This window comes from Bufo bufo, chromosome 6 (genome assembly GCF_905171765.1).
Source record: "Bufo bufo chromosome 6, aBufBuf1.1, whole genome shotgun sequence".
Lineage (NCBI taxonomy): Eukaryota > Metazoa > Chordata > Amphibia > Anura > Bufonidae > Bufo > Bufo bufo.
Genome location: NC_053394.1, coordinates 247844068 through 247853821, shown reverse-complemented (window position 1 = coordinate 247853821; position 9754 = coordinate 247844068).

Below are 9754 nucleotides of genomic sequence, written 5' to 3'. Positions count from 1 at the left end.
TATCAATTGATTATCAATCTTTTGCGTTGTTTCTAATTTTACTGCATATATCCCCTGATGAACCTTTGAAGTAATTGGGAAAACGCGTCGGGACATAGGGTATTGTTTTTTTTTATTTTTTATCCTTGATAGGGCTTTTAGGGGCATATCAGGATTAGGGCTCGTTCACATCACCGTCTGGATTTCCGTTCTATTCATCCATTCAGAGTATGAATAAAACCGGTTCCGTTAGAAATCCCATTCACTTTAATGGAGGTGATAAAGCGTCAGTTACACTCCTTTTTGCTCCATTCCGTCAGCTTTACGTTATTTTAGATGAAAAAAAAAAAATCCTACATGCAGGACTTTTGCTCCCGTCTAAAATAACGGATTTGTGACGGATCCGTTTTGTTTTGCATTAAAGTTAATGAGTGACGGATTGTAACGGATTGCTTTGTATGTGTTCCGTTATGCAATCTGTTTTTCTGTTCCATTTAATTTTTCTGAGCATGCTCAAAGGAAATTGTCTTCTGTCTGCAAAAGTTCTCTAGTGATGGAAAAAAGATCATGTGACCGTCACCTGACCCTCCCAGCGGCCATCTTTACAGCTTTTCTGTATGGTAGCACACTGCTGCAAGTTTGTATACCTAGAAAAAGTAAGTAAAAGTTTATGTAAAGTCAGAAAAAGTGCAATAACATGTTCCTAGACAAAATGTATTACAATGTGGTGCAGGAGAGCAGGAAATATTTGCGTTTAGGAATGCTATCCACATCTCCCCACATCCACATCACTCCAGTGAATACCATGGACATAGTTACCTTGTGTCTGCGTTTTTTTTTATCCCTGGTCTGAATGCTAGAAAAACTATTCTACGCACAATAACGTTGCTGTGTGCCCATATTGTGGACTGCACACGATGGGTCCACAGTATATAAGCCAGGGGCGTTGCTAGGGTCTCAAAAGATCCGGTGCCCAAGCCCCAATGAATATGGCCCAGTTCTCTAATTCACCACCAACCCTCCCCCCACACACCACATTTTGCTGTACATGCTATACAGCAGCACATACCTGTCACAGGTGACGTCTCCTCCAATGTAGATCTTTTCTGTCATCATCTTCTCCATTTTGTCCGTACAACTTCTTTCAGTCGCGCCTCGTCTCTGCAGAGTGTGACACACAGACATCTTAGCTTCCTCACTTTTCTATCATCATCTCCATCCTGGAGCCTCCACAGTGTTATCCTGCTGCACACTGTGCTTCACAATACCCCCAAATACTATCCTGAAGAAATATGAGTGTCCCTCATAGTAATAGTGATCCTCCAAGTCCCACCAATAGTAATTCCTTTCCAGAATGCCCCAATTAGTAATACTGCCCCTACTGTGCCCCCAAACGTGATAATGCTCCCCAAGAGTGCCCCTATTAGTAGAAGAGCTCTCCAGTATTAATAATGCCCTCACAGAGCCCATAGTAGAAATAAGCCCCCCTATTGTTCCCCAGTGGTAATAAAGCTCTCTACAGACCCCTCAGTAGTAATAAGGCCCCCATAGTGCTCTTAGTAAAAATAAGGAGGATCTATAATTCCCTCCTATAGAGCCCCCAGTAGTAATAAGAACACCTATAATGTCCCCTGGATTTGCAGTACCTCCTGTAGTTATATTCCTCCCTCCACCATACAGTCCCATGTAAATAACATCACACCATCTCTCCTGCCCTCTCTAAAATACAGTCCTATGTAAAGAACATCACTACCCTCCCTTCAGCCCCTCCAACTTACAGTCCAATGTAAATAACACTATTTCTCTCCCTCTGCCATAGAGTCCCATGTAAATAACATCACACCATCTCCCCAGCCCCCTCCAATTTACAGTCCCATGTAAATAACATCCCTCTCTATCTACAGCCCCCTCCAACATACAGTCTTCGAATCAATTTGTCCATTGAGCGGATTTGGTCCAATGTGACAACAGTTTTATAGCAAAATTTTGCTCTTTTCACAGTGCAATGTTCCCAGTATGGGAACAAGTCGTTATTCCATATTTTCCAACATGACACGTGTGGAATAATTGATGGCAATATATGTTTATTTTTAAATTGTGTACCGTATTTTTCGCCCCATAAGACGCACTTTTTCACCCCCCAAAAGTGGGGGGAAAATGGCAGTGCATCTTATGGGGTGAATGCTGCCATTTTTACTATGCTAACAACACTGATACATCGCCGGCTGTGATGCTGCACAGCGCGGCGATGTATCAGCAGGGAGGGAGAAGGGGCTGGAGGCTGGCAACTGCTGTTGGAATGGCAGCGGGGCCTGGTGCAGTCACAGTACCCTTACACCGGGCTCCGCCGCTCACAGCAGTCTTCATATCTAAACTGTATTTATCCTTAACACCTTTAACAACATTAAAGTAGCGCTATCCCGTGTACTAGTATTTACTATCAAACTCCCGTAGCATGCAGGGTGCCACCGGCAGCGTAACGCCACTCACATCATGCGCCTGCTCCTCCCACTTTATTAATGAAGTAGGTGGAGCAGGAGCATGACGTGAGTGAGTGACGTTAACCTGCTGGCCGCCCTGCATGCTACGGGAGTTTGATAGTAAGTACTAGTACACGGGATAGCGCTACTTTAACTAATGTTACCAAGAGGTTAAGGATGATTACAGTTTAGATATGAAGACTGCTCGGAGTGGGCCCTGTGTATTGGGGGACACTGTTATGGGGGGGATCTGTGGATGACACATATATAACAGTGTCATCCACAGATCCCCCCATAACAATGTCATCCCCAGATGCCCCCATAACAGTGCCATCCACAGATCCCCCTCCCCATAACAGTGCCATCCACAGATCCACCTCCCCATAACAGTGCCATCCACAGATCGCCCATAACAGTACCATGCCATCCACATATTCCCCACAACAGTGCCATCCACAGATCCCCCCCACAACAGTGCCATCCACAGATCCCCCATAACAGTGCCATCCACAGATCCCCCCATAACAGTGCCATCCACAGATCTCCCCCCATAACAGTGCCATTCACAGATCCCCCCATAACAGTGCCATCCACAGATCCCCCATAACAGTGTCATCCACAGATCCCCTCCATAACAGTGTCATCCACAGATCCCCATAATAGTGTCATCCACAGACCACCATTAGTTCAAAACCCACCAAAAGCACACCTTTTGGTTCAAAATATTTTTTTTCTTATTTTCCTCCTCAAAAACCTAGGTGCGTCTTATGGGCAGGTGCGTCTTACAGGGCGAAAAATACAGTATTCCTCTTGTTTTCCATAAATGTCAAACAGCAGTGATAGTAGTACACCACCATTGGAGATTGTGGTAAATAGAAAAAATATTTATCTTTGTCCCTCTGTCTTTTCTCTCTCTCTCTCTCTCTCTCTCATATATATATATATATATATATATATAAAACATATACAGTTGCAAGAAAAAGTATGTGAACCCTTTGTCACAACAATAGACAATCACAATCTGCTTAAACTAATAACACAAAGAATTAAATGTTACCATGTTTTTATTGAACACACCATGTAAACATTTACAGTGCAGGTGGAAAAAATATGTGAACCCTTGGATTTAATTACTGGTTGAACCTCCTTTGGCAGCAATAACTTCAACCAAACTTTCCTGTAGTTGCAGATCAGACGTGCACAACGGTCAGGAGTAATTCTTGACCATTCATCTTTACAGAACTGTTTGAGTTCAGCATTATTCTTGGGATGTCTGGTGTGAATCGCTTTCTTGAGGTCATGCCACAGCACCTCAGTCAGGTTGAGGTCAGAACTCTGACTGGGCCACTCCAGAAGGCGTATTTTCTTCTGTTTAAGCCATTCTGTTGTTGATTTACTTCTATGCTTTGGGTCGTTGTTCTGTTGCAACACCCATCTTCTGTTGAGCTTCAGATGGTGGACAGATGGCCTTACATTCTCCTGCAAAATGTCTTGATAAACTTGGGAATTAATTTTTCCTTCGATGATAGCAATCCATACAGGCCCTGACGCAGTAAAGCAGCCCCAAACCATGATGCCCCCAGCACCATACTTCACAGTTGTGCAAACTGTAAACGTGCAGCAATGGTTTTTTTGGACAGCAGTGGCTTCCTCTGTGGTATCCTCCCATGAAATCCATTCTTGTTTAGTGTTTTACATATCGTAGATTCGCTAACAGGGATGTTAGCATATGCCAGAGACTTTTGTAAGTCTTTAGCTGACACTCTAGGATTCTTCTTCACCTCATTGAGCAGTCTGCGCTCTGCTCTTGCAGTCATCTTTACAGGACGGCCACTCCTAGGGAGAGTAGCAGCAGTGCTGAACTTTCTCCATTTATAGACAATTTGTCTTACCGTGGACTGATAAACAGCAAGGATTTTGGAGATACTTTTAGAACCTTTTCCAGCTTGATGCAAGTCAACAATTCATAATCGTAGATCTTCTGAGAGCTCTTTTGTGCGAGGCATCATTCATATCAGGCAATGCTTCTTGTGAAAAGCAAACCTAGAACTGGTGTGTGTTTTTTATAGGGCAGGGCAGCTGTAACCAACACCTCCAATCTCATCTCATTGATTGGACTCCAGTTGGCTGACACCTCACTCCAATTAGCTCTTGGAGATGTCATTAGTCTAGGGGTTCACATACTTTTTCCACCTGCACTGTGAATGTTTACATGGTGTGTTCAATAAAAACATGGTAACATTTAATTCTTTGTGTGTTATTAGTTTAAGCAGATTGTGATTGTCTATTGTTGTGACTTAAATGAAGATCAGATCACATTTTATGACCAATTTGTGCAGAAATCCATATCATTCCAAAGGGTTCACATACTTTTTCTTGCAACTGTATATATATATATATATATATATATATATACACACACACACACACACGTACACATTTTATTTCTACTTTTTGTCCACCAATATTTCAGGAGCAATCATCAACTAGCAGTTCACAGGATGCAACTGAGGAGCCAAACATAAACCAAATGGAGACATTATGTATTTAAAAAATGTGGCATACTATTTTCATTAAATGCGTTATAATAATTTCATGATAGACAAGACTATCAGGAAGTGCAGTAAGGGAAATCGGCGGTACACTGCCTCTGGAGCCAACCCAGGTATACTTGATTTTCAATGGAAAAAGACATTAATAAAGTTTGCAACATAATTTATAACATTTCTGTTCACTTTAGGATGAAATACCTGTTTCTCCATAAGTCACAAGACCGAGAGGAGATCAGTTCGGGGTGGTTAGGGCCGTGGTTGGAGTGGGACTGTGAGTAAATATATTTGCTTCCGTTATAAAAAGTTTGATTACAGTGGTGATGGGCAACCTCTGTAACTCCAGCTAAGGTAAAACTACGACTCCAACCATGTTCCATTCTTTTTGATGTGTGCATCCTGGAAGTCTTACTTTCACCACTGCTGGAGTGTCGGAGGTTTCCCATCAAACTTCTTTAATAACCATCACTGTCATATAGGGTTCCAAAAGCCACTCCGATGATGATGTACAACCAGCATCACTTTCAACCAGGAACTCCTCATCCATTTGGTGGAGGAGAGACCGGCACTGTGGGACCAGTCCCACATAGCTACCCGGCGCATGTGGAGTGAAATTCCACCTGTAGTTTAATGTTTTGGGATTCCATTTTGGAGTAGCCAAAAAATGTATTATTTGTTTTTCTCTTTGTAGGACTCACTCAAGCACTCTTCGGCCACCAGAAGAGGAAACAGAACATACTGCTGGACCTTCTGTCATGGACAATCCTGTTCCAGATACAGAGGATCCCCTACCTGTTTAGTCTGCCCCTACGGAAACTGCAACACATCACTTTGAAAGTGCTTTTGCAGGAGTACGTAGGAAGTGGGGAAACGGTAGGAGAATATTCACGGAGATAGAGGATTTCGCTGAAATAGTGATATACACATTAAAGAGAGGAAAATATGATCCGGAATAAGGAGGAGCTTCTCACTCACATCCGGCAGCTGGAGGGGACGGGGAGGCCGGATCCCCTTACTCCGAATCAGAGTTTTCTTTTAACTCTCGCTCTGTGGATGGATTGTCTGTCTCTGGAACAAAATTGTCAATGTCGGATGGCATTGACTCAAACGATGTTCAATTTTATGCACCGCCCCCCATCCCAGTCCTATCCCCCACCACACTCCTGTCCCCCACCACATTCCTATCCCCTATCCCAATCCTATACCCCATCTCAATGCTACCAACCTCCAACTCCTTCTTATCCCCAACCACAGTCTTATGCCCCATCCTATTCCAACCCACCTATACCGTATCCTCCTTCCACTTCTCTCTCCACTTCCCAATCCAATCCCCCCTCCCGTTGCAGTACCCCATCCTATACTGCAGGTAGTGTGCATTCCTCTTTTTTCCTCCTGCTCATAGTTTTACAACTCCTTCTATTTCCCATTCACCCAATTTTTCTCCTGTCTCTGCACACTCCCCAACCCCTGTGTGACGGTCACGTACACTACACACAGGGGGGAGGATAGTGACCACTGCGCTCCACCCTCACCCCTGTCTACTTGCCTCACAAGTCCTAATGACAGGGGAAAACTAGACGGCAGTGCCTAACTTAGGATACGTGCTGGGAAGACAGACAAGACAAATAACGGACAAGACAAATAATAGGAGATTATAAATACGCCCCTTAGGAAACCTGGCACCTTCTACTAACTCTAAGGCGCAATCATAAGGTCTATGGGGTGGTATAACCTCCGGGGTAGGTTATGAGAACACATCAGAATATTCCCTAATGACCGTGGGTAATATATCAGATTCTACTGAGACCCCAGCTTGTACCACAGACAAGCACGAGTCACACTTAGGTCCCCATTTCACCAACTAACCCCTGGACCAATCAATAGTGGGGTTGTATAATCGGAGCCAAGGCAACCCTAGTACCACCTCGACCGGTAAGTTCTCCAGGACTAAGAGGAAACATTTCTGAGAGTGGCACACCCCCACGGTTAAAGAAATATCTGAGGTACATGACCTCCCCATACCACCTACCAGGGGAGTGGCGTCAATAGCCATGACATGGATAGGAGTAGGAAGAGAAAAAATTGGAATACCCAGTCTAATGGCGTACTCAGAGTCAATAAAGCTGGCCGCTGAACCAGAGTCAATAAAGGCCTTACCCGGCCATTTATTAACCCCCAGAGATATTGTTATAAGTACCAAAAGCTTACATTTCGTAATATCAGGGTGTACCTGGTCCTTAGGTTGCCTTGCCTTGGCAGACTTAACGGAGAGGGCCTTCTTAGGACACTGGTTGATCCAATGGTCAGGATCTCCGCAGTAAAAACACACTCCACGTCTGTGGCGCAGATTCACTTGAGTCATGCCGACCTGCATGGGTTCTTCGGTAGAGACCTCAGCATTGTTTCTGGGATAGTCCTCAGGCTGGACCACCACCTGAGGAGAGAACTGTCGTTCCTGTCGTCTCTCTCTAACCTGTCGGTCAAGTCAGACTACAAGGGTCATCATCTCCTCTAGAGTCTCTGGAAGCTGATAACTCACTAGAAGATCCTTTAAGTTATCAGACAGACCTGACCTGAACTGACTCTTAAGTGCTGGTTCATTCCATCCTGAGGGAACAGACCACCTTCTGAATTGGGTGCAATACTCCTCCGCAGGTAGATCGCCCTGAACCAGAACCTTTAGAGCAGTCTCGGCTACCAGTGTCGTGTCTGGTTCATCATACAGGGTACCCAGGGCCTGAAAAAAAACCTCCACTGATGTTAAACAACTGGCATCAGCAGATAAAGAAAATGCCCAGTCCTGGGGATCACCCTGTAACCTGGAAATTACAATGCCCACACGTTGACTCTTGGGGCCAGAGGATACGGGGCGCAAATGGAAAAAAGTTTACAATTTTCTTTAAAGGAAAGAAACTTCTTCCGATCTCCAGAAAAGGGCACAGGAATCTGGGGCTCTAAATGCGGACTGGAGGCCTGAGGGATGGAAGTACCTTGTCCTAGCTCAAAAGAACAGAGTTTCTCCCCTAGCTCCTGCACCATCTGCGTCAGGTTAGAGACATGGTCAGTCAGGGTCACCAGAGGATTCATGATACAGTGGTTAGGTTATGGCCTGTTAATCTGTGACGGTCATGTACACTACACACAGGGGGGAGGATAGTGACCACTGCGCTCCGCCCTCACCCCTGGGCCTGCCTACTTGCCTCGCAAGTTCTAATGACAGGGGACAACTAGACGGCAGTCCCTAACTTAGGATACGTGCTGGAAAGACAGACAAGACAAATAACGGAACGTGAACGGACCGGGTCAATACCTAGAGAGCTAAGCAGTACTAAGGAATGAGCAGAGAATAGTCAGGAAAAGCCGAGGTCAAATACCAGGAGAGAAACGATGTACAACAGGAGTCCGCAAAGAATTGTCAGGTCGAAGCCGGGGTCAGGATACCAGGAGAGATGCGCAGTACAGGAGGAGCAGGCAAAGGATCATCAGGGAACAGGATCAGGTAGTATTCAGTAGTCCAACAAATAGCCAGGAACCTAGAATTAACAGGCAACCTGTGGCCAGCAGGCTTCCTGTATTTATAGTGGGGTCTGAGGGTCATGTAACGTGGCCAGCGTCACATGACCAACAGACAGACAAACTGAGCACCGAGTGATCAGCTCGGCGCTCAAGGCAGACCTAGGAGCAGGGAGCCTCCCAGCTAGCAAAGCCGCCCTGGGAACGAGGCCAAACACAGATCCTCGCTCCCGAAGCTAAGCAGCAGGTCTGCGGCTGATGGGAGACCGAGTGTGCCTTTGGCGCCCCGTGACACCCTGGCTCCTGCACAATATTCAGTCTCGGGTGATACATTTATGAGTGCCCTTTTGGAATATCATGACACTGACAGAGGGTCCAGCAGTGAGCAGGGGGCAATAATGTATTCTAAAATATACAGTTGTTTGTTATGTCCACATTGGGTTTTTTAATCAATGTTTGCCCCAGTTGGGGAAAGTTCTATTTTTTTTAATAAAATAATTTTTTTTTTTAAAACAAAGTTTTATTACAGTTTTATTTATATTCCACTTTAATATACAACGTTGATATAAATAACTTTTAATTAAAAAATCTTTGAAGTGGTGTTTTTTTTTCAAAATATTTACAAACAAAGCAGTATACAGTATGTCTTCCCACATTTGGGAAATAAATGTAACAAATTGTTTAACATCGACATATATGTCACCTACACCTGACACCAACAGACTGTACAGGCATAGGGGGGTCAATATAATCTGTCGGAGTCAGGTGAGGCAGACAAACACACACGCACACACCATCCAAAAATTATGGTATGGACAAGTCCATTTAATGAACCACACTACATTGGTGAGTGTGATCCTCCGTTCTGGACACCCCTTGTCTTGCCAGAGTGCATAGCATTATCACGATTGATAATTCTCTGTGCCTCTGCATGACCTTACTTTCGACAAAATCATACTGACATAAGCGGTCACTGTTATTGTGTTGAAATAATGCAGAGGCACATATGATTATCAGTTCTGATAATACCTTGCGCTCCTACAGACCTTGAATGGAGGATGCCTCTCACTTAATTAAAAGTAGCGGGATTCAAAAAATCTACTTGCCATTGTGCAATAGCCCTAAAACGGCATAACGCTCAGACATGGTGCAGGATTTTATGCCAGGACACACTCCTCTCAAACAACCATAATGAGGAATATAGCTGATATTCACATATACATATGCAGCAAA